Raw genomic sequence first — 26,811 nt, 5'->3', positions numbered from 1 at the left:
CTCCAGCGACAGCTGAGGGGACTTCAAGATAGGGTGGATGATGCTGATGGGAGATCGCGCAGGAACAATGTACGCATTTTGGGCATACCAGAAAGTAGTGAAAGGCCCAACACAACCCAATTTGTGGAGACCTGGCTTAGAGAATATGTTGCGAAGGAGGGGCTGACGGAACTTTTCTGCGTAGAGAGGGCACATAGAGTGCCCCCAGACCTCCACCGCAAGGAGAACCCCCAGGCCATTGATTGCATGCATCCTGAATTACAAGGATCGTGACACAATATTACGAGCAGCACGTGAGAATGCCCCTATACGGTTTGAAAATAAGACCATCTCCCTTTACCCAGACTTTACACTTGCAATACAAAAGGCTAGGGCTAACTTCCAAGACGTCAAAAAGAAGCTGAGTACACACAATTTAAAGTATGTCCTACTCTTCCCAGCCCGCCTAAAAGAAATCAGCGGCCAGAAGAATTCATTCTTTGACCACCTTGAAGAGGTAGCAGACTGGCTGGAAATTACCCTTACCCCCTCTACATCGTGGGAGTCATCACAACAGAGTGGAACTGCCAGACCCAAATTGCAACGAGAGGATGCCAGCGGCAAGGACAACAAGGATCCACACCATGAGGGATCTGGTGCGGGTCCTTCCATAGAGCAGATAACAGATAGCCAGAGGGATGCTATACTGACAGCAGTGGCGCTAGCAGATCATGATGATCGGACCAGAGCTGCGTCTGTTCACTTGTCATCAGATGAAGCCACGGAATGCTCAGACTCTGGGGCCAGTATGATACTGTTCCCGTTAGTTATGCCACAGTCTACGGATACTCTTTGAACTGGTGAGACGGGCTTTCCGAACATTGGTAAGGTATGATTGTATTGTTTATGCTTCTGTAAGGACCATACTGTCACTTGATTCCCCGTTCTCAGCTATTTCTGCTTTATGAATAATGGGGATGGTGTTGGAGTGATGAAGATGAGGAGCCTCAGTAAGTGTAAATGACCGTTGCAGCCACGGTGGTTACCGCCCCCCCCCCCCATGGCGACTGCACTATGGCAATGTTTATGTAAAGTTCCAGTTGAACTTTTAACTATAGTTTGGTTCTCTGCTGTTCAGATGGGGAACCTAGTATTGGGGTGTTCTAAGGTTAATGTAGACAAAGCATTTGTACAGCTGGCACTGCGCTATCCAGTTGGTTGCTCTGTTGCCAATGATTTGTTTTACCCAACACAGGATGGTGACCCTAAGCAGGTATACGTACTGCTCTTGGAATATACGAGGGCTCGGCTCAGTACATAAAAGGCATAGAATGCTGGCTCAACTGAACAGGCAAAAAATACAGATAGTGTTTATTCAGGAAACCCATTTAAATCATGATGAGGGGGTAAAAATGCGGAAGAAATGGCGAGGCCAATTGTTCGCTACGGCCTATTCGGCCTTCGCTAGAAGTGCGGCGATATGGCTTAGGAATGGTACTCCTTTAAAGCTATTAGAGCAAAGAGCAGACACAAATGGTAGGTATGTCCTCATACACAGGTATTAGACGGGGAGCACATAGTACTAGTAAGCATATATACTCCAAACACGGACCAGGACAAATTCCTTGAGACCCTGAATACAGTATTGGTGGGCTGGGAGGATTACCCCTGGATGCTGGGCAGGGACTATAATGCGGTGCTTGACATAGGGTTTGATAGGTCCCACCCTCCCCTGTGTAACACAGGCTGTAGAAAACTAGCAGAAGCACTGCAAAGGTGGGCAGATGGCTGGGGGATTATGGATGCATGGCGTGCACTGCACCGAAGGATAGGGAATATTCTTTTTACTCCCCACCGCACAAACTGCATACCAGGATAGACAGAGTATTTTGTTCAGTTTCCTTACTGGATAAGGTCACTGAAGTGACACATCTGGGTAAGACCATAATCCGATTGAACTTACACTACACTGGGGCACAATACCTACTCTAGTACCCACCTGGAAACTGAAGCCACAACTATTGGAAGACCAAGTCTTCCGAGAGACACTACGAACAGCCATTATAAACTATTTTACTGAAAACACTGACACAACATCAACACGCCAAATAGAATGGGATGCCTTTAAGACTGTGGTGAGAGAAGTGGCAATTAGTGCGAGAGCAGGAGCAAGACATACCCTTATAACTCAGCTGACTGTATTAGAAAATAATCTGGGTCGACTGGAGCAAAGGGCTGCACTGGACGACACGCATAAAGCGTCATTGCAAGAAGCGCACATTAAGCATACAGAATTATTGGAAGAGTTAAGACTACTGGATTACAGGTTGTACATGCAGAAACAACATACCACTGCAGACAGGGCGGGGCCACTCCTTGCTAAAATTATCAGAGACACACCATCGGCCTCCCCAATTTTGGAAATCCAGACTATGCAGGGTAACCTGGTATACACGCAAATTGACATAAACAGGGCTTTTAAGGAGTATTATGAGGCGCTATATACGCACCCAATTAATGCGACTGCAACGGAGCTCGTAGAGTTCTTTGATGAGCTTCACCTCCCCCAATTATCGCAAGCTCAGAAGGAGGAGTTGAGCCTCCCTGTGACTGGGATAGAAATTAGACAAGCAATTATTAGTTTATCCCGTACCAAGACCCCAGGGGGGGATAGGCTACCTATCGAATTTTATTCAGTGTCCTCGGACTTGCTAATACCACACCTGCAGCGGTTATATCAAACCTCACTCGATAACGGCACACTATATCTTTCTACACTTCAGGCGACAGTAGTTTCACTATTAAAACCAGGCCGAGAAGGGACAGACATAGCAGGGTATAGGCCCCTCTCATTATTGAATGTGGACTATAAAATTCTGAGCAAGCTATTGGCTGTTCGACTATGCCAATTCATACCGCAGCTGATCAATAGAGATCAGTGTGGGTTTGTCCCGGGTAGGAACACAGCCCTTAATATCAGACGACTACATCAAATAATGACTCACACGGCAGAGATGGATGGGGCTGCGGGGTCCATCTCACTAGATCTGAGGCAGGCCTTTGACTCGCTACACTGTGAGTATATGTTTCACTCCCTGTCCAGGTTTGGCATACCTAAGGACTATGTACATTGGGTGAGACTATTATACCTGCACCCCACGGCACTTGCACGCACGGGACGACACATTTCCCAGCAATATAAGGTGGCAAGGGGCACCAGGCAGGGATGCCCACTCTCGCCACTATTGTTTATCCTAGCTTTGGAACCCCTCTTGCACAAATTACGCGCTGTTGCAGGACACAGGGGGATTGTTTTGGGACCCAACACACATATTGTATCTGTGTATGCAGACAACCTAATATTATATTTCAGGAGCCTAGAGGAAGATTATGAACCCATACCCTGCACGTTTAGGCATTTCCAGAATCTCTCTGTACTCTTGATAAATGAGAACAAATCGTATGTCTACTTTTTTACTGACACGACACGCACTGGGTTGATACGGGCTGGGAATTGGTCCTTCCAAATAGCACCTACAATGTTCGAATACTTAGGGATCAACATATATAGAGATGCAGCAAATCTTCTGGAGGGCAACTTACATCGAGCTATCACTGCCCTTCGGTCTCAAATCAAGTTCTGGACCTCCCTGCTTATATCGGTGGCAGGTAGGGTGGCAATAACAAAAATGGTAATGTTACCATGGCTGTTATACTATTTCACTAACTTACCCATTATGGTACCCGCACAGGTGTTTAAAATGCTGTCCTCTCTATTAATTGAGCTAATATGGGGAAGAGGTCGAAGGCGGATAAGGATCACGAAGATGCAATTGGATGCTAGACAGGGTGGAATGGGGGTGCCGGATCTGAAAGCCTACTGCTATGTGAGTCAGTTACAATGGCTGGCATATTGGTTGGCAGGGAGGAACCTACATGAGATCAGTATGTCCAGACTAGACTGGCAGAAAGGGGACATACATACCCTATTGCTGCCCAAAAGTAGAATTCTCATGAAAGCACCATATTTGTGAGGAATGCGCTGCTGTTCTGGAGACATGCTATACGATATACTAAGTCAGCAACTCCATATGCCTCTACTATCCCCCTACTATCCCCACACACCTTGGCAGAATTACACATAGGAGAATAAGACTGTGGGAGGATGCGGGAAAAAGCACAGTGGGTGCCTTCTTTAAAGACGGCGGAATGATGCCTCACGATGTCTTTGATCAAGAGCACGGAGTGACGAACACGCTATTTCTCTTGCATGCCAATATCTCTAGATTCATACGTACAACATGGGCTCCGGGAGGAATAGAACCACCAACGCATACATTACTCACGATGCAATATCTGATGGGAAATAGGCACCATTTGACGAAATGGCTGTACAGAGGAATCGGTAATCAAAAAAGGTCCACCTCAGAAAAGGTCAGTGTGTACCTTGTTGTTGATGGAATACACACAATGTGTTAAAATACCCCTCTCACACCAAAAGGGCCCTTGGTGTCATGCAATAGTTTTTTCTATCACTAGGCCAGGTATTTTTTAACATCACTTTTCTATATCACCCCTGACCCTACTGACACTCACTCCAATTCACTCACATAGCACCCACATTTAAAAGGTGCTCCAGCGTAGTTGCTTGTCGCAGCACTGCCCCGTCCGGCAGCCGGGCGGGAAGACCCCGATGATGAAGCATGACACCAAGGGCCCTTTTGGTGTGTGAGGGGTATTTTAACACATTGTGTGTATTCCATCAACAACAAGGTACACACTGACCTTTTCTGAGGTGGACCATTTTTGATTACCAGTACCTTTGCAAGAGGAGGACGTGCCCACCTCGGTGCCACCCAGCACCACCTCTTCTTTCCCTCTTTTTGATTTCCCTAATGTACAGAGGAGTCCACACAATAGCAGGGCTTCCACTCCAGGCGCAGCAAAACAAATAAGACACTGACTTAGACCGCACACTCAGTGACAAAGAGTGGGGTATAATGCTAGAATATCCGCAAAAGGTGTCTAGAAACCCTACATTTAAATATGTACAACTCATGCTATTGCATAGAGCCTATCTGACCCCACAAAAATTGAGTGCTATGTTCCCAGATGCTTTAGATATATGCCCCTGATGTCAGGCACAAGGTGCGGATCTCCTGCATATGCTATGGAACTGCCCACAACTGAGACAATATTGGACAGTGGTCGGTAGGACGCTAGCAGAGATAGCTCCGGTGCACAATAATGATCAACTGGACTACTGCCTACTGGGATTGGGTCCTAAAGGGAAAAAGGGTAGCCCCACCACTAAATTTAATAATCTAGCCCTCATAATAGCGAAACATAATATTACCATGAAATCGAAAACAGCACGGCTGCCATCATTACGGATTGGCATGTTGAGATGGTGTGATGGGGCAGGGCGGAGGGTGTGAAATTGAAAAGAGAAGAACAACGGGGACTACGGAAGAATCCCATTTCTATGGAATGGAATGCACTACTAGAAGAATATGTGAAAATAGACATATTGGGTGGTTAAATGTAACCTTGTAGGCTCCCCTCTGTCTCCCCCCACACCCCCTGATATAGGGTTTTCTGTGTGGCCCGCTGAGACAAATTGCCTGTGCCATTGTACAATATACCAATTTAATGCAGTATGAGCAATTGATACCCAGATATGTACTGTGGAATTTTCAGGTGGCCTTTTATTCTCGATATGACGGAATAGAGTGACTAACTGATTTTATTTCTAATGAGTCTACGAGGGGGGAGGGGGTGGGTATGTTATCAGTGGTTTAGGTAGGAACCTTTATTTTATAACACTTCTTTAGTAGAAATATGTATGACTGTCGACCAACTAATGAGGTTATCACACTGCACCACAGAGCAGATATATAGGGCATAGGCAAATACGATGTAGAAAATAGCATGGTGTTGTGACTGTATTTACTGTAGGATACTGACAAGTGTATTAGTTCTTTCTTTATATAACGCATTACCTTGCAATACTGTATATTGATGGGGCAGTAATACTGCACAATACGCACTGTATATTATTGCACTATGACTGTACTGATCAGCAGTATCTGTATTGAGAGATGTTGATTATCTTTAATAAAATCAAAAATGTGTTAAAACAAATCAGGTGGTGGTTGAGCTGATGTGTACAGAATGTTTTCCTTTTGTGTAGAATCTTTCTGAAGTGGTGCAAGTAAGGCTTCCAAGGGACATATTTATATTATTATTTCTATTGTTGTATGTACTCATTGGGAAACATCGTTTCTGTACCTAACACGTTTTTCACTTCTGCCTTTGATTACATCTTTTGCTCCTACCATCCTGGCCATCACCTCACAAGGAATGCAACCAACATAAGTATCTGTGTTGGTACTGTGTGCCACTTTTTAACATCGTACGTGTCCTTTTTATAAAAACCTCTATTTGTACTCCAAAAAATATATATATATGGCTTCCACCCTTTCTGGAGACACCTTTCTAGCTCCCTTCACAATAATTTGTCCAAGATACTGAAATTCTTTTTTTTTTTTTTACTGTACTACAGTTTACCTGGAGGCGCTTTATGTCCATTCTCAGTTAGATTGATTCAAGAGTACAATGATGTCATGTTTACATGCATCATGTGTTTTTTGATGCCACAAGCAGATCATCTAGGTACTGAATGAGGGTAGACTTACAGGGTATTTGTACGGTTTCTAGATTTCTTTTCAGAATCTGGTTAAAAATGGATAGACTCTCTGTATGCCCTTATGGGACATGACACCGTGTTAATACCTTCTGCTGGAACACAACGGAGAACATATACTGGCTTTCTTCATGAAATGGCACTAAAAAGAAGGCTTGACATAAATCAATGACAGTAAGCCACTCTGCAGTACATTGTATTTAAAACAATACAGTGTCTCGATTCAGTACCACTGGAGAACAGGGCATCACTATCTCATTCACCTTTGTCAAATTTTGGACTATCCTGTACTTTCCATTGGGCTTCTGTAAACCCATATTGGGGACTTAAAAGGACTCCCAATTATTTCCCTCAAGATCCCTTTCTGCTACATATCCTCTATCACTGGGTTTTTTCTGCATGTCTTTCTGGAGTCAAATGGTAAAGGGGCAATCTGGGGTAGAGAGCATTGAGCTTCACATTTATTCGGATCAGCTCTACACCTTTGATAAGTCCGATGTCTTTTGCTGTTAATCCCAAACTTCTGCATTCACAGTTTCTCTCAACACCTCAGGTAATGTATCAATGGATAACGTGAACATCCTTACTTTGGCTTTCTGTTTGATTAATTTGAAATCTACATCCTCATCATATATTTGAAACATGACACCATCCGGTGTGCAATAAATGTAGCAATTTAATTTGTACAGTAGATCTTTCCCTAACAGGTTCACAGGACTTGTGTTGCACACAACAAGTTGCTGCTTTTCTATGAAGGTGCCTATTTTTACTGGTACATTCTCTGATATTGGATTCAGTATCTGCTAATTTGTAACTCCGACTACTTGAATAGTTTTCCCAGAGAGAGGCATGTCTGGAGCTTCCACTGTTCTTATAGTAGACCGGGTACCTCCTGTATCAATGAGAAACTATACAGGGTGGCCAAGAACCACAGTATCTACATATGGGCCACTTTGGTCTACCTCTAAGACTGCGCCAAGTACGCAATCTTCTTCCCTTCTCAGGCACTGTCATTGGGAATTATCAGAACTGGAGCCATCTGTTTCAAATAAAGGGAATAGTTGCAGTGAGTTCCGGTTTGAATTTTGAAATTGCTGTACAGCATTCTGAAACTGCAGTATAGGATTTTGAAATTGAGGCTTGGTGATTTGAAATGGGATTGTATCAATTTTGGTATTTGTTTTAAGTTTAATCTTATATTCCCCATCTGTGTGAGCGCAGGAGCAATCATTGGGACCTGTCCCCCAATTGGCATTTGCATCTGTTGCATAGGCTATTTTGGATCCTGCACCCTTCACTGTGTTTGCATATTTTTCCATCATTTTCAGGATTAAATCGACATTGTCGCTTCCAATGTCCAGTACTATGACAGTTGTGACAAGCAGTAATCTTTTTCATAGCAGCCAAGTCTGATCCCAATCCTGTACTTACAGGAACCCTCTTACTCTACCCTGTGAAACATAAATTCCCCCTTGATTTCCCTGAAAACCTGATGGTGGGGCACCAACTGCTTGCAAACACAAACTTCTCTTTAATCTTTTACTGCTTCATGTCTAATTCATCGCTACAATATTTAGTATTTCGCAGGATCTCATAAAGAGATTTATTTTGCCAACAGATCACACTTTGTGTTGTGTGTGCACAGATCTCAGACTTCAATCCTCAAACAAACTGGATACAAAAATCCCCATGTCCCTTTCCTCAGGATGCTCACGTCCACTGTGATGCTGAAACACCTGCAATAATCTCTCATAATACTCATGAACTGTCTCTTTCAGCTGTAGTGTGGGTCTTTTAATCTAGACCGAATCCATATATTTTGGAGGTACTCTGTCCTTTAAAAAGGTAACAACTGTTTCATATGTTTCCATTACCACGGGTGCTCGTGCATTCATCCCTTTCTCTCTAGGTGGTTCCTTCATTGGCTATTGCACTGCAGTCTTACATTCAGTCCATATATAAGCAGGTACCACCATGTCCAAATATGTATTCAAATCAGTCCACAGTATTTTAGATATTTTTATTTATCTTTCTACTTGTGCATACCATTGCACCGGCTTGTTTCGTAACTTTGGAAAATTGTAAATGCTGCCAAATCACCTGTATGCCACGGAACATGCATATAGGTTCCTTCTTCTAGTATTCTAAGTGTATATACTGTCACTTCATTCGCATGTTGTTCATCCTGTCTTACTCCACTAGCGGCTTCCCTCTTTTTCTTTTCATGCTTCTTTGCCCATCTAATTTCCAATATTTCCCTATCCTTCCATCTGCGAATGCATTTGATAAATTCCACACTATGCAAGCACATTCCGGTAATTCTCATGTTTTCTATGGCAAGATCAGCTAACTCTATCCTCTAGCTTCGGTGCAAATTTATGTTATTGGTGAGATCCACCTCACATTTCTTGGCTATTTCTGTCAATCGATCATCCACCAAATTTGCCCTTCATGTAACTTCCTTACACAGGTAAATTAATTCTTTCCTCTGGTATTTATTTAAATGTACTAATTCCAAACTTCTCCTTATCATTTCCTCCAGTTCTACCTTTAAATCAGTATATCAGAAGGTATCTCTCTTTCTGTGTCTGATTTCTCTGGTGATTCCACAGCTTTAACATTCTTCTCTCCTACAGCTTCCTCAAGCCATGCTGGTATGTATCCTTCACTAGTAACATTTAAATCACTAGGAGCCATAAGGACTGTAAAGCCCAATGTTCCTTTTCCTTCACCGAGGCTTGCAGAGTTTGTGAGGGCTTCCACAAAACTATCTGTGCATTTTTGGGGAGTCAGAACCAATCCAGACATAGCCGCTGGCTGCATTTCTAACTTTACTTCTGTTGAGACGGAAGCACTTGCAACTACTTGGGATGCAATCGGGGCATTAACAGTAGGTACTGTGGCTGTGGTAGGCACAGCAGCCACAGCTGTCCTAGTATGAACTGTCACTGGTGTTCGAACAATAACGGTGGTACAATCTGCAAGATTTGTAAGGACTGTTCAATTGGTGTTAAACTTAGATCTACAGGGGCAGTAGCCACTGTTTGAGTAGTACTGGTACTTAAATCTCCTTGCTTGTGAAAGGTAATATGTGGTGGTGGGGTCTGGAATTTAACATCTGTCCCAATATCTCATCCCCTTAATCAGTATCTTACTCATCCCCTTCTTTCTTTATGGCAAACTTATTATTTTTCTTATTTGCAGCTTCCGAGGTAAGTACTGAGTATAACCTAGTTCCCTCAATAATAGTTTTCCTTCATCTACGCTGTCCCTCATCCCATTGAACATTTGCATAATACTGCACTGATTGCCCAGTTTTCCCCTGGTGTTTTTTTCTTCTCTTTTCCCTTGCAACTTTCTCCCAGGCATCAAATGCCTCATGTTGAATTGGTCGTGGTGATAACTTAATTTCATACAATTTTCCCTTCAGGATTCTAGTGTTACATGTCACATATTTATGGAAAATCAATGCACCCTCATTCTCAGTAATTCTAGGCCACTGTCGAAGCCAAAGACGTGTTCAAACCATGTTCAGTAGTCATATTGTATGCAGGATTACCCTCAGGAGGTGCCACCTCCTCCTTAGGTACTGGAATAGTAATGTCCCCTCTCAACACTTTCTTAAAATCCTTAACACATTTCATGATAACAATTTGGTTTTGGTAATTTTCATCAAAACAAATGTTATGATTCTATTCCGTATACGTCAATTTCCAGCAACCCAATAAAATGTCAGCTATTGTTTCTCATGAAACCAACTACCAAATCCAAAGACAGTATTATCTTTTTGAAGATCAAATCCCAGTATGGCAATGTGATGTTGCCAACTAATCCCAGTGCAAAAACACACTAACTGACCAATCCCAGCACGAAAGACGATGAAGTACAATCTCACGCCTCACAAAGCTCACCAATTTTCTCTGCATTCCAACAACTGTTAAATACATTCTTAAATAACTTCTTGTTTGCTCTACTAAAAGAATTGAAGTATTCAATACAATTCAAAATTCCTAATTCGACTGTGTGCAGTGCAGTCATAAAAGTACAACAAAAAAGCATATATATACGTAACAGTATTAAAAAGACAATTCATCAAGAGCAAGATATCACAAGGGAGCAAATCATTTCTAAAACGGATATGAATATACTATCTATCAAAGACATATTTACAGGGGGAGAGTGATTCTTATAGCGATTAACCTTGCATACTTTTTCTAAATTTTAGGGCTGTTTTTAAAAAATTACATAAAAACAAAGTGCTTTCACAGTGCAGCATTTGGAGATAAAGTAATGCAGGCCTTATTTGCACAAAGTCCAGTTGTTTAAAAAGAGGTTTTAAGAAAATTTTTCGTGGTAACATATAGTAGGAGCATACAAATAAAAAGTGTGCCAGGTCTTGCGGAGACTTACTGTCGCAGCCGCAAGCTGGCAACACTTGTCCCCTGTGGGCCCCACTAGGCACAGCTAACATCAAGTGAAATAGATCAAAGCGAAATCTAGACAACAGGAAGCGTTCATATCTAGAGATAGGCCAGGGTAGATATGGTTCAATTTGCAGAGATGATTTTATTAAAACATGCCTCCTCACACTACCCTTTTTCAGCTCTAACTCTTCCCTGGTGAGCTGTCGATTCAGCAGAAAAGTGTCCTTCACATAAGTTATGTCATGTTTGGATACTTGCTGTGGTGCTAGGAAAAGTTCCAGCCGACCCAAATCATGGAGACAGTTTCTGATATATTTTAACCAGGGTATCTTAAATTTCCCTTCCCAGTTAAGTGCTTCGAGAAGAATATTTTGTGTAAATGGTATTTCATCGTTCACCCAGCAGTTTAACCAACACAACAGGGGGTTTACAGCAATCTTATCCCCTATGTAGGGCATACCCAGTTCCTCATGAATAGAGAAGTTGGCTGTCCCTTTAGGTAAACATAAAACTTGTTTTAGAAAATTATTTTCGATGGTTACAAGGTCGCCCACTGGGACAAAGCCCCAAAGATCACTCCCATAACAGGCCACAGCAGTACTTTTAGCTTGGTACAATTTCATCAAAGCAACCACTGGTGTGTTTCCCATTTTGCGCGCAAAATCAAATATTGCAGCATTAGTCCTTACTATTTCTCCTTTCTTCTTTCTTACTGCAGGACCCCATGTGAGATTCTGGTCAAACAATACGCCGAGGTATGAAAAAGTCTTTGTTATTGGTATTTTTTCCCCATTAACAGAAAAAGGGTAAGACTTTTTTGAACCAGATCCTAACTTCATAACAAATGATTTAGTATTGTTGATGCACATGCCCCGTGATTTCATAAATAGGAAGAAAGAGTCGAGTAATATTTGGAGGCCTAGTGCAGTTTTGGAAATAAGGACGGCGTCGTCTGCGTAAAGCAGAACAGGTACGCCCTTTCTCCCTATATATGGGTAGTCAGTTTTTGTTTTTAAAAGATGCTCCTCAAGGCCGTTAATATATAAATTAAAAAGAAATGGTGCTAAAATACAGCCCTGCCTAACCCCCCGATTTATCTTGAAATCTCTGGTAACATTCAGGTCTTTAGTATAACGGACAGTTGCTCGCGTGTCACTATGGAGGTCGGCTAAAAAGTTAATCAGATTCTTCTCGACCCCCATTTTTAGTAGGATATCCCAAAGTCTATTTCTATCAACACAATCAAAGGCCGATGAAAGGTCCATAAAGGCCATGTTTAAGGTTCCCTTTCTAGCCAAGGTGTACTTGCCACTGATTAAATATAAATTCAGGCATTGAGTTATTGTTGAGTGCCCTGGTCTAAACCCGTATTGAATGGGCGACATAACATTGTTGATTTTGGCCCACGTGGTCAGCCTATTTAAAATTATCCCTCCCACTACTTTGGCAACTGAGTTTATCAAGGAAATTGGCCTGTAACATGCCGCATTGCTTCTGTCACCCTTCTTATAAATGGGTACTATAGTTGAGGCCCCCCGGGACTTTGGGGTCCCGATTAAAACTCCAGCGTTGACAACCGCAGTGAGGATTGGGGCCCAAAGTGAGATGTTTGATTTAAATAAATCTGGGGGAAGGCCATCTGGGCCCGGGGCCTTATTACTAGTTAAGCTACGAATCCCCTTTTCGACTTCTTTGACTGTGATGTGCAGGGGTACTTCTTCTGGAAATTTAGTTCCTTGTATCATCTGCGGATCGTCGCTCTTGAAGATTTGACTAAAATGAGAAACCCACTCATTCTCAGGTATATTAGTTCCAAGGCTGGCAGCATTAGGGTCATCAAACATCGGCTTGTTAATTATGCTCCAGAACTTGGAGCTATTTCCCAGAGTTGATGGGTCAAGCAAAGACTCCCAGATGTTTGCTTTTATGTCCTTTTTGCGAGATGCCAAGGTTGATTTATATTCAGAACGCAAAATTTTAATATATGCGAGATCCCTTTGCTTTTTCTTGAGAGCCATTTTCAAATTTCGACCAGCTGATGAACAAGCATGGTCAAACCATCCTGGCTGGTAATCAGTTGGGCCTTTTATTGGAACAGTTAGTAGTTCGTCAATCCTTTGAACTACCACAGCAAAAGCAGATAGGTGGTGTGGACTCAGAGACACAAAGATTGAGTTCCTGTATGCAGCTCATTTTGACAGACTTATACAAAGAATCACTGTTTATCCTGGACCATTTCAAACGACTATTTCTGCTGATCAATTTTAAGGCACCCGTGTCTTTATAATTTTTCCGTAGTTCAAAAAGACCCTCTCCTAGTTCCACTGAGATTGGAATGTGGTCACTAAAGATGCTTTCGTGTATTTTAAAATTTATGGCTAAGTTTGCCAGGTCAACAAGTATCAAGAACTTTTTCACAAACGCAAGTGAGTTCTCGACCAGCGGGAACTCACCCAAATCAATGCAGTGATGGTACATCACATACTACACATAAATCCTGCAAACAAGTTTAAATTGTATATTAACCTGGGATTTTCGGCCACGATGAGCCTGAAATTTTCAACCTCTTTTCGATAATTTGACCATTCACTTGCACGACATTAAGAAAAACATAATACAACCCACTCACAACCACAACATTTGCCCTATTAATAATTACACCTTCTAAACTGCAATATCCTTTGAGTACTGCCTTATCGGATCTTAAAGTTCTGGACACTTATTAATCAGGACTTCTAAGCAAGGTTTAGGATTTATTTTATAGCTCCATTCAGGACCTAAACATCTCTCTGCTACTAGATCTAGAACAGAGGCACAAGAAATCAGTGAAACTAATGGGCAAAACGAGAAAAGGGGGCAGGGTAGAAACACACTGACCCCCTAGGCCTGCTTAGGGGGTCCCACAAGGACTCCCAATAATAAAATGTTTTTTTTTTTTTTTAAATCAGCAAAATCTGCGCAGGGTGAGCAGATCCAGACGAGGTACCTGGGGCCCAACTAGTCCACCAGGTACCCCCAGTAAGCGCCATGGAGCTGTGTTGCAGAGTGTGGTAAAAAGGGGCGTGGCCTCTGAACACCTTTTCACAACGCAGCTCGCTGGCGCCTACTGGAGGTACTTGGTGGGCTAGTTGGCCCCCAGGGACCCTCAGGATTGAAGAGTAATGTATTCCCCAACTTAAAACGCGCAACAGGGCGTGTTTCCAGACATGTCATCTCAGCCCCCCCCCTTCCTTCACCATTGTGCAAACGTGTCCCTTGGCAAGTTGTAAGTTGGGGAATTAATTCCCCTTCAAAACGGAGGGTCCCTGAGGGCGAAAAAGCCCACCAGGTACCTCCAGTATGCACCAGGGAGCTGCGTTGCAGAGAGGTGTTCAGAGGCTACGCCCCTTTTCACACCTCTCTGCAACGCAACTCTGTGGCGCTTACTGTAGGTACCTAGTGGGCTAGTTGGAGCCTAGGGACCCTCAGGATTCAATTAATTTCCCAACTTAAAACGGACACAGGGCGCGTTTACACAGTGGTGAAGGGAGGGAACGGGGCCTGAGGTGAAGTGTGCAAACACGCCCTATGGTGCATTTTAAGTTGGGGAAATATTTCCCCATAAATCCTGAGGGCCCCTGGGGACTAACTAGCCCACCAGGTGCTTCCAGTAAGCGCCACTGCACTGCGTTACAGAGAGGTGGTCCAGGCAGTGCCATTTTTTACACCTCTCTGCAACGCAGCTCTGTGGCGCTTACTAGAGGTACCTAGTGGGCTAGTTGGACACTAGGGACCCTCAGGATTCAAGGGGACTTAATCTCTCAACTTAGAATGGCCACAGGGTACATTTACACAGTGATGAAGGGAGGAGACGGGGCCTGAGCTGACGTGTGCAAACAAGCCCTGTGGAGCATTTTAAGTTGGCGAAATAATTCCACTTCAATCCTGAGGTACCCTGGGGGCCAACTAGTCCACCAGGTGCTTCCAGTAAGTGCCACTGCGCTGCATTGCAGAGAGGTGGTATAGGCCGTGCCCCTTTTTACACCTCTCTACCACGCAGCTGTGTGGGGCTTACCGGAGGTTCCTAGTGGGCTAGTTTGAGCCTAGGGACCCTTAGGATTCAAGGGGACTTAATCTCTCAACTTAGAAACGGCCACATGGCGTGTTTACACAGTGGTGAAGGGAGAGGACGGGGCCTGAGGTGACATGTGCAAACACGCCCTGTGGCGCATTTTAAGTTGTGGAAATAATTACCCTTCAATCCTGAGGGACCCTGGGGGCCAACTAGCCAACCAGGTGCTTCCAGTAAGCTCCACTGTGCTGCATTGCAGAGAGGTGGTCTAGGTCATGCCTCTTTTTACATCTCTCTGCAACGCAGCTCTGTGGCACTTACTGGAGGTACCTAGTGGCCTACTTGGACCCCAGGGACGCTCAGGATTCAAGGGGACTTAATCTCCCAACGTAAAATGGCCACAGAGCGCGTTTACACAGTGGTGAAGCGAGGGGACGGTGCTTGAGGTGACGTGTGCAAACACGCCCTGTGGCGCCTTTTAAGTTGGGGAAATAATTCCACTTCAATCCTGAGGGACCCTGGGGGCTAACTAGTCCACCAGGTGCTTCCAGTAAGCACCACTGCGCTGCGTTGCAGAGAGGTGGTCTAGGCCGGGCCGCTTTTTACACCTCTCTGCGATGCAGCTCGGTGGCGCTTACTGGAGGTACCTAGTGGGCTAGTTGGACCCCAGGGACCCTCAGGATTCAAGGGGACTTTATCCCCCAACTTAAAACGCCCACAGCGGGTGTTTGCACACATGTCACCTCAGGCTCTCCCCCTCCCTTCATCAGTGTGCAAACGCACCTGTGGTGCATTTTAAGAGGTAGTTTTAATCCCCCTGCCCTTTTATGTACTAGGGGCTTACAGAGGAGGTTGTGCTAATCACAGGGGTACCCCAACGCATAGTGTTCCCTAGTGTATGTAGGTGTTTTCACTGTATTCTAAGTGTCTTTTAGCGTACCACTGGCTCTAGGCCTGGTTAGTCAGAGTCAGTTAAGACCAGTAACCGTCTGAATAAGTTGTGGTCACAGGATGATTTTGTAACAATGCCTCTTTATGCTCCTCTGTTGGTTATTTGTGCACATGTCTTGATTCTTCCTGCACTTTTCTTCATCTTTGAGGACTTCTGTTGCTTCTTTCTGCATTTCTTTTTTTTCTTTCTACGCAATTTTTCTTCTTTCTTCGCATGTCCTACCTCTGTAGGCATAGTTAGTAACTAGCATTTAAAAAACCTTTGAAATTCACTAAAAACATGGGTTTCAGTTACGTTAAAGTTAGAAATTAGCATTTAAAAAACATTAGAAATTCACTGAAAAAAACATAGGTTTCAGGGGTGTTATAGTTAGCTGGACATTTCACTCATACAAAACCATTGAAATTCCCCCGTTATAGTTAGTTCAGCTAACTATAACTTGCGCGCCTACAATGCACTGCTGATTAGGTCACATATTACATCTCTCATGACATCATCAGTGACATCACTCATGACATCACTGATGACATCTCAAATGACATCACTGATGACATCACTGATGACACCATCCTTGTGATAGAGTGGCAGACCTCCTCTCACCCTTATATAACCTTTGATACACACACAAAAAATAGAATCTAACATTTTCAAAACAATGGATATACCAATGCCAGTTACAACAACCTATTCAGTAAATCCAAGATCTATATACACACCCACTCATTCACCAACAGTCCTATACAGTCACTCATACATGCACTCACTTAACATATGTACACATACACCTATACATCCTGTTACACACCACCACTCATCCATAGAGTTACTCACACACATAGTCACTCATGCTAATAAAGATTCAAACATCCATTTACTTGCATATACAGTTATACACACCCAGCACACTTACTTCGACAGAAACTTACACATACTAACTCGTTTAAACAATCACTTATAGAAACACATGCTTATTCATACAGGAACTCTTCCAATCTCTCACTCTCACATATACTCACTTATATACACCCATACTCACATATACTAGTTTAAAATATATGTAGTTACTTATAAAGACACTATTGAGACAGTCATTCACTCACTAACACACCCATTTACACACTCATCCACCCATACAGTCCTGCACACATACAGTCTTCAACACATACAAACTGTGACACACTCATTCATGCATCTATGCACTAAGTAATACCCTCCACTGAACCATACAGACACTCAGACACTCATACTGATACTCAAAAAACCAACTAATAACCTATATAGACACTCATGTAGCTACTCACCAACCCATGCAGCCACTTATACACAAAGTGAGAGCCTGTTACAGATATGATTCAGAAAAGGGGGTGGTGATGAACAGAGTGTCTGAATTAAGCAGACCACTCTTACCCAGTCCAAAGATCAGGGCTTGATCCATCACCGTTATTTAGCTCACTGCCCCATCCCAGCTCAGAACCTGGCTATATGCAAATTAGTCTGTCCCTGGCCCAGTGCATCATGGGAACAGGGCAGACCAAACTACCAAGCCAATTCTTCACCAGAAAGGAGACAAGCTTCCGGGGACCGGTTTCTGGCATTTCAGCCGTCGTCGGCCCGGCTTGCTTGAATCCTGATGGAGCAGTGAGCAAGGGACTCATGTCTGAGTATACCCTGCCACACCTATAGTGGCCAAAAACGATTCAGAAAAGGGGGTGGTGATGAACAGAGTGTCTGAATTAAGCAGACCACTCTTACCCAGTCCAAAGATCAGGGCTTGATCCATCACCGTTATTTAGCTCACTGCCCCATCCCAGCTCAGAACCTGGCTATATGCAAATTAGTCTGTCCCTGGCCCAGTGCATCATGGGAACAGGGCAGACCAAACTACCAAGCCAATTCTTCACCAGAAAGGAGACAAGCTTCCGGGGACCGGTTTCTGGCATTTCAGCCGTCGTCGGCCCGGCTTGCTTGAATCCTGATGGAGCAGTGAGCAAGGGACTCATGTCTGAGTATACCCTGCCACACCTATAGTGGCCAAAAACGATTCAGAAAAGGTGGTGGTGATGAACAGAGTGTCTGAATTAAGCAGACCACTCTTACCCAGTCCAAAGATCAGGGCTTGATCCATCACCGTTATTTAGCTCACTGCCCCATCCCAGCTCAGAACCTGGCTATATGCAAATTAGTCTGTCCCTGGCCCAGTGCATCATGGGAACAGGGCAGACCAAACTACCAAGCCAATTCTTCACCAGAAAGGAGACAAGCTTCCGGGGACCGGTTTCTGGCATTTCAGCCGTCGTCTGCCCGGCTTGCTTGAATCCTGATGGAGCAGTGAGCAAGGGACTCATGTCTGAGTATACCCTGCCACACCTATAGTGGCCAAAAACGATTCAGAAAAGGGGGTGGTGATGAACAGAGTGTCTGAATTAAGCAGACCACTCTTACCCAGTCCAAAGATCAGGGCTTGATCCATCACCGTTATTTAGCTCACTGCCCCATCCCAGCTCAGAACCTGGCTATATGCAAATTAGTCTGTCCCTGGCCCAGTGCATCATGGGAACAGGGCAGACCAAACTACCAAGCCAATTCTTCACCAGAAAGGAGACAAGCTTCCGGGGACCGGTTTCTGGCATTTCAGCCGTCGTCGGCCCGGCTTGCTTGAATCCTGATGGAGCAGTGAGCAAGGGACTCATGTCTGAGTATACCCTGCCACACCTATAGTGGCCAAAAACGATTCAGAAAAGGGGGTGGTGATGAACAGAGTGTCTGAATTAAGCAGACCACTCTTACCCAGTCCAAAGATCAGGGCTTGATCCATCACCGTTATTTAGCTCACTGCCCCATCCCAGCTCAGAACCTGGCTATATGCAAATTAGTCTGTCCCTGGCCCAGTGCATCATGGGAACAGGGCCGACCAAACTACCAAGCCAATTCTTCACCAGAAAGGAGACAAGCTTCCGGGGACCGGTTTCTGGCATTTCAGCCGTCGTCGGCCCGGCTTGCTTGAATCCTGATGGAGCAGTGAGCAAGGGACTCATGTCTGAGTATACCCTGCCACACCTATAGTGGCCAAAAACGATTCAGAAAAGGGGGTGGTGATGAACAGAGTGTCTGAATTAAGCAGACCACTCTTACCCAGTCCAAAGATCAGGGCTTGATCCATCACCGTTATTTAGCTCACTGCCCCATCCCAGCTCAGAACCTGGCTATATGCAAATTAGTCTGTCCCTGGCCCAGTGCATCATGGGAACAGGGCAGACCAAACTACCAAGCCAATTCTTCACCAGAAAGGAGACAAGCTTCCGGGGACCGGTTTCTGGCATTTCAGCCGTCGTCGGCCCGGCTTGCTTGAATCCTGATGGAGCAGTGTTACAGATATGTACATATTTAAACATTAATTGCTAACCCATGTATTCACTAAGATACACTTAATCAGTCAGTTATACAATCAATTTTACAAAAATAAATCATCTATTTAGACACTTATATACCCATTTATTTTTCCATCGACCTTGAGATATACAAATATAAAACATATTTAATTTTCAGAAACACACACATTCACTGGATGATGTCATCAGTGATGTCATCAGTGATGTCATTTGAGATGTCATCAGTGATGTCATGAGTGATGTCACTGACCATGTCATGAGTGATGTTATATGTGACGTCATCAGCAGTGCATTGCGGGCGCCCGAAATACAGTTAGCTGAACTAACTATAACGGTGGAATTTCAATGGTTTTGTACGAGTGAAATGTCCAGCTAACTATAATACACATGAAACCTATGTTTTTTTCAGTGAATTTCTAAGGTTTTTTAAAATGCTAATTCCTTGCTATAACGTGTCTGAAACCTATGTTTTTTTCAGTGAATATTTATATATATATATATGTATGTATGTATGTATTTTTGGGAATACTTGGGATAAGTATATCAAGTGTTATATATTTGTCCTGTAGGAACATGTGACCTTGTCTTTTTTTATCCTGAGGAGGCCACAATTTAAAAAGGTAAAAACACGTTGACTCTGGTAATTGGAAGAGTCTTTGTTTATGAAATGGACTATGAACTAATTAATTTAGTCGCCACGGAGCAAATAAAAAACAGAGGGCTCTTAGCTTGACTCCCTACAATCTTGACTACCTGTAGGTGGATTATGAACTAAATGACAAGATAAACACCTACACATTGTATACTAACATCAAGGGATGAGGAACAAAGATATGTTTTTGGCATACATCCATGTTGTATGTCTGGTCAATATGTGATTGATTGTATGTACATTGTCCAGAGATACAGAAGTCTAAAGTAAAATGTAAAAGTGAATTAGTGTTTGCCACTTTAAATAAATAATTCTGACCTGTTGGCACTTCTGATACATTCAGATATTCAAAGATAAATAACCTTTTCATTTTGGAGCTAAGTACTGCAGGGTTTAATGTAGCCCTATAGTAACCCATTTTTTGTATTTAAACCCAGGTTCTATGGGGTTATTAGGGCATACCTATCTTTTCTGCCAGGTGCTACCTAGTGGAATTGAATTTGAGAGAGTAAACTTTGCACACTTTTGCACTAGAAATGGGGAAAGTGGGAGATATTTTCAATTATGCCTCATTTAGAGGTGTGAACATGGAATGGAGACTTGATACCTTCAAACAATAAATTCTGGCTTCTGAAACATCATAATTTATGATGTGCAAAATTAACCTTCCAAAAAACTATAGTACTTGAGATGAGGCCACAAGCCTGTATGTAATGAGTGACCACAGAATAAGCCAACCTATGGAATCCACCTAAATATGTTACTTACTATGTATTCTCTCTGTATGCGTCTTCAATCTTCATGGTAGCCTAGCCTAAGCATCAGCCCTTCAGGTGAAGGCGGACTTCACCTTGTCTTCCAGGACATTCCAAACCTTCCTCAACCATGCCTCCTAGTTCAAATAGGAAGGAGATTGGTTTAAGTTTTGACTGCAGACTTATGCATCAACTCCATCAAGTGGCCCTTCTCACAAACCAGCACTTTACAAAATATGAAAAGAATTATATAAGTATTTTTGCTGTTTTTATGAACTACTGCTCTATATCCTCTTCTCCGTACACATGTTGACTTAACCTCTCTCCGACTTTGATCTTATGTCCCATGGTGCACTAGTATTCAGCCTAAAGCACTTAAAAAAGAAACCATGACGTATTTTGGTGCTGAGTTTTGACAGCAGAGCTGCCTGACAGACCTTTTACTAACAATATACATGTAATGGGCTTTGTGCCCTCCCTTTTCAACACCTGGCATACATCGGCCAAGCTCTTTCAGCCATTGATTGGCTTCACACTTAGTCATTCACATCTTGGTTTAGCCCAATAGAGTATTCACCTCCTACCTAGCTATTTGGATGTATCCTGCGGCTCCAAGTATTCACCTCTCACCTAGCTGTTTGGATTTATGCTGTCGGATCCACTCAAGTGCTTGCTTTGACTTGTATAAAGGACTACTTTACATCTATATCATTCTCTGTCTTTTCTCTCTGCTGTGCGTGGATCTTTTCCCTACCCTACTCGCACATAGATAGATTTCTTAGATCACCACCATTCCATAGCTCCAATCTACCCCTCCTTCCTCTGTGCACTCTTTGACACCACCTCGCCCACCACCTACTCTCCTTCACGGCTTCCACCCTCCCATGTGTGCTCTTTGTCACCCCATGCTTGCCAACATCTTGCATTTACCCCTTCCTTTCCTATCAGACTGACTCTAATGTTCTTCCCTACTCCCTCTTTGAAAAAAAGATCAAACGACAAGATAACCTTCATTATTGTCCTTCCTTTCGATGCATGCTAAAGAAACTAAGGAAGGGCTATAATGAAGTCTCTTTCCCTTTCCATGCAAACTTTATTTGAAATAGAAACAAAAGTAGGACAGTATCGTAGGTAAAAGAACCTTCAAAACAGTATGCCTTCTTGTTCTCTGTCTGACTCAAGAGAGCTAACGCTGTATGTCACCAAATGAAACCCAAGGCTATTGACTTGGCCAATCTGATGATGATAAATTGTTGGTGAGCAGATTCTCTGAAAAACGTTTTGGGTAAAAATAAATACAGAACAATGAACTGCCTACGCACTGAGGAAGAAGTAAAATATATTCAAAATATTTTTGTGAATGGATAAATTGAGCAGAAGGACAAAATTAAGTATGGTGCTAAATCATGAACTCTGTTGGTGAATTGTTGCCATTAACGTGCATATTGTGGCAAAATGCAAAAGGTGAAATCCAGTACAGGAAATATTAGGTGAGTCCTTTACAGATGAGAAAGAAGTTAATAAACAATAGGTTTATTCTACTTTTCTAGATAGGGTTTATAATGTAACATATTGTGTGGCGAAAATCCAATACAAATAACCAAGTTCAACAAGCCATCCACAGCAGCAAGTGAAATATATGAGCACTTTACCCATCTTCCCTTTGTTTAATTGATACCATTAATGGCTAAGGGGCATATTTATGGGAATGGTGGCGCAGCGGAGCAAGTTACCTTGTTACCCTGCCATGCGCCACAGGGAAAGGGCAGGAATAAAGTGCATTCTTATCCTTTTCCCCTATGCTGGTGCAGTTTCGGCAGCCTAGTGCCAAAGCAGGCACCCATGCACCATGGTGCCAGGATGCCTGTGTTGTAGGCAGGATTGTTATTGTGCAGAAAGGGGCACCTTCTTGCACAAAAATATTCCATATAGGTGTTTTCCTCCTGCTATGTGTTCTGCAGAATACAGCACAATAGAAAGAGGAAAAACAAGGCGAAATAAACATATTTCTCCTCGCTGCGCCTAACGTGGGGAGGCGTAAGATTTTGACAAATTCCGAGGTCTTCAAGTCCTTGTTAATCTGGGAATGCATCAAAAAACAATGAGAGTTGTGTTGGAACTACCACCACACTACACATGGAATGCCTCGCTTGCTCAAAGTCAGGCGACGCAGCGATTTGCACTACATTGTCTTACTGGTTTATAAAGCCATTCAAAGCCACGTGGCCTTATAAATCTTACTTAAGAGCTTGCATGTTGCAAACTGTGATGCAAGCCTCTCCTAAATATGTCCCTAAGACACCAACTGCCTCATTATTAGGATGGCAGTAAGTGTGCGGAGCGAAAAATGTCCAGTAAGTGGATTACCAATTTTCCTCTCCATACCATTACCAACATTTCAGCTAACTGCCAGGAGTTGCAATTATAATACCCCGCATTGAAACAATATCACACACCTACTGGTAATTATCATAGAGTGTCCAACTTCTTTTTACTGCTAGAGGTGACATGCGTTAATGACTCACAGAAACAATGTTTCTACCAGTTAATCACTGAATTAACAGCCTGCCTTCTAATGTTTCTAGATGGTACAAACCATTTCTTGGCCAGATTGGAGTGGTCAAGCTGGGCACTGCAAACCCCGTAGTGGGCCAAACAAATGCAAGAATTATTTTTCATCATAATGTGTAAAGCTTTTAAGAAATTTAATATAATTGAATTTGAAAATAAAGACCTTTGAGCACCACATTCAACATAAACCTGGGTTGTATTGTGTAATTATCTTAGATTACACATGCGTGGAAGAATACAAAATTCAATGACATTTGGTTTATTTATTATTAGTTTATTTTGCTTTTTTATACTGCAAGGCCTATGCTCAAAGGCATTAGAGCACTCTACAAGAGAGTAGGAAGTAAGGGGCTGATTAGGATGGCAGTGGGATCGCCACTGACAACCCGTTGGTGGCGGTCCCACCGCCATCGGAACCATCTCATGGCTTGCAGTCAGAAAGACCAACCGCCATGCATCCGGCAGGGTGCAGCGGAGGGGATTGTATTTCTTACCATGGTGGCAGTGCCTGCCAGGCACCGCTGTAGGTATTAGAATGTCCCTTTCCGCCCACCTATTAATGGCGGTTAACCCGCCATAAAAAGGCAGGTGGGAAGAGACTTTGGGAGCCTGTAGCGGGCTCCTTTACCCCCTGAGCTGTGGGTTGCATTGGGGCAGGTCCTGCAGCCAACAGCACCCGACGCAATGCAAAGGATAGGCATTGTGACGGCAGTAGTGGGGGTCGCATCATAATGCCTATGTCGGGACAGCCGACAGCCTGTCAAGTGGTCCCGTTTTCCAATAGGGTGTAATCAGCCCCTAAGTTCTGATTAACAAACATCATAAAACAACCAATTAGCACCATGAAAACAAATCACAAACAGTTCATAGCAGCAAAAACATTTGTTAGAGGATAAGAAGTGGCAGAGAGAACAAATATTTCAAAACAGGAAAGACAAGTCAAGTCGAAAAAGGAGAAGCAGCAATCCCACTTTAACCAAGGTGTTTCTCAAATAAGTGGGTTTTGCGTTCCCTTTTGAATGTAAACAGACAAGAGGCTTTGCGAAGGGCTGGTGGGAGGGTGTTCCAGAGCGTTTGTGCACTATCAGAGAATGAATGGCTGGCTGTCTCATGCAGTGTTCTTGCCTGAAAGTCAAAAATATGTCACATGTAAATTGAAATTCATGCAGTTTCTGTAAGAACAGTTCAGGAAGTCAAATTTAAACTCAAAATATTTAGTAAATTTCGACCTGACATAACATTTGAGCATTATTTATTTCAAAAGGAAATGAAACCGTTCTCATGTTTGTTGCTTAATAGAAGGATGCTCTCCAACCCAAAAACTTGAGGACATATTGGAGCAACATACATCAATTGGCAAAAACAGTAAACCCATATCTTCACAAGATCTATATTTAATTTTCATTAGAAATCTTGGGTAAATGAAATATTCTGGTAAACAATACCCTGTATAATACATTGATATAAACTTGCTATATAAAAATAAAAAAGTGCTTGACAACAGACATCTCTTTAAGGGTGTCAAGCTCTTAGAAATTGCCTCAATTTAATGAAATATTAAAATATCCAAGGATAGGCAATTGATGCAATCTGTGCACAAAACAAAAAAGCAATACAGCACTACAGGAGCATGTATTTGTCACAGTCAAAATAAAGCACATGGAACACGATCTTGGTCGAGTCAGCAGTGCATTACTACAGCTAAAAGAAACATAATGTCACCTTCAATTCGGCAAAATCACACAAACAATGCTGTGATTAACAACTTGTATTCATCTATATAGGGAATCCACCTTATTAGCATAGTACCATGGATTTTTCACTTTTTGTTGGATTCTATATTTTTGCAGGCTTTAGAACTTTGTGTACTTTACGCTGTGCCACCACTTTAAACATGGCTGAATTGGCATACTCCTAAATGGTATATTTAACTTACCTATAACTTCCTAGTATGTTGTACAAAATGTACTCAAGACCTGGACGTTAAATGCCACATACTATGCATACACAAACATGTGTATGTGTATATGTGCACATGTACGTGTAAACATACACATTCCAGTATACGCATACAGATGCACATGTCCATTTAAACTTACACATACACGTGTACTTGTACATATACAAATGCATGTGTTCATGTACACACAAACATGTACATTTACATAGTTACACATACATGTGTACTGTGTACATGTACACATGTTCACATACTCATACACTCTTAGGGGACACATACATATGTACATGTACACTTAGACATATATGTGCACACACACATAAACTTGTACGCATACACGTGAACACATACACATGTATGTGTACACATACACACACTAGTACATATATATCTATCTTACACATACATGTGTATGTGTTCACATATGTATACATGTCACACATACACATGTACATATAGCATGTACATGTACACATACACGTGTACACAAACACATACATGTGTACGCAAACACTTACACATGTACACTTACCATATACACATGTAGGTATACACATACTATTGTGCACCTACATGTGTACACATACATATGTACATGTACACATACAAATGTACACATGCATGTTTGGTAACTAGGCAGTGAAAGAAGCTGGAGAGGGAGCCAGCCCTCACATCTAACCACACTCTAGATACCTTTGTTAGGTATTCATAATCAAATAAGTCAAAGGTTGTTGGAGTGCGACTAGATACAAGGACTGGATTCTCTCCAGCTTCTTTCACTGCCTACTAAACAAACATGTATTCAGGGAAAACATGGCACTCATTCTTTTACAAAGTAACCACTGCAGGAGAGATTTGGTTCCTTCCACCAACAGTGGACCATAATAAGAGATGGGTATTGCTTCCTTTCATAAGAATTCTTCCTGTAAAGGAGGAAATATTCCTATAGAATTCAGAATCAAGGAAAGATATCAAGCCTTTCCAGGGAACCAATCCATCAAACAAAAACAGCACAAGCAGTTGGGTGGATTTCTAACATTGAAAGAGAGAAGGGGATGTAGTGATGTAAAAACGTCACAAACCAAAACTGTCCTTCTTCAAACCTCTGTCGAAGCTTTGTTCATACAACAGTCTTTCAAGATTTTGAAACTGCAGTGTGGTTGCTTTAAGTCAGATGTACTTGAAGGTACTCTCCCAGCATGGTAAAGATATGACAGTCACACAAGTAAAGTTGATAAGAAGTACTACATGCAATACAAACAGTGAGCTACAATCTAGCCCTTTGAGGTAGATCCTTGAGCGTATACGGTCCATGCCCTACACCAATATACTCTATGTTGCTTCCAACTAAAGATGATTAGGGAACCTTTGG

This window comes from Lissotriton helveticus, chromosome 8 (genome assembly GCF_964261635.1).
Source record: "Lissotriton helveticus chromosome 8, aLisHel1.1, whole genome shotgun sequence".
Lineage (NCBI taxonomy): Eukaryota > Metazoa > Chordata > Amphibia > Caudata > Salamandridae > Lissotriton > Lissotriton helveticus.
This window is presented reverse-complemented; position numbering follows the sequence as displayed.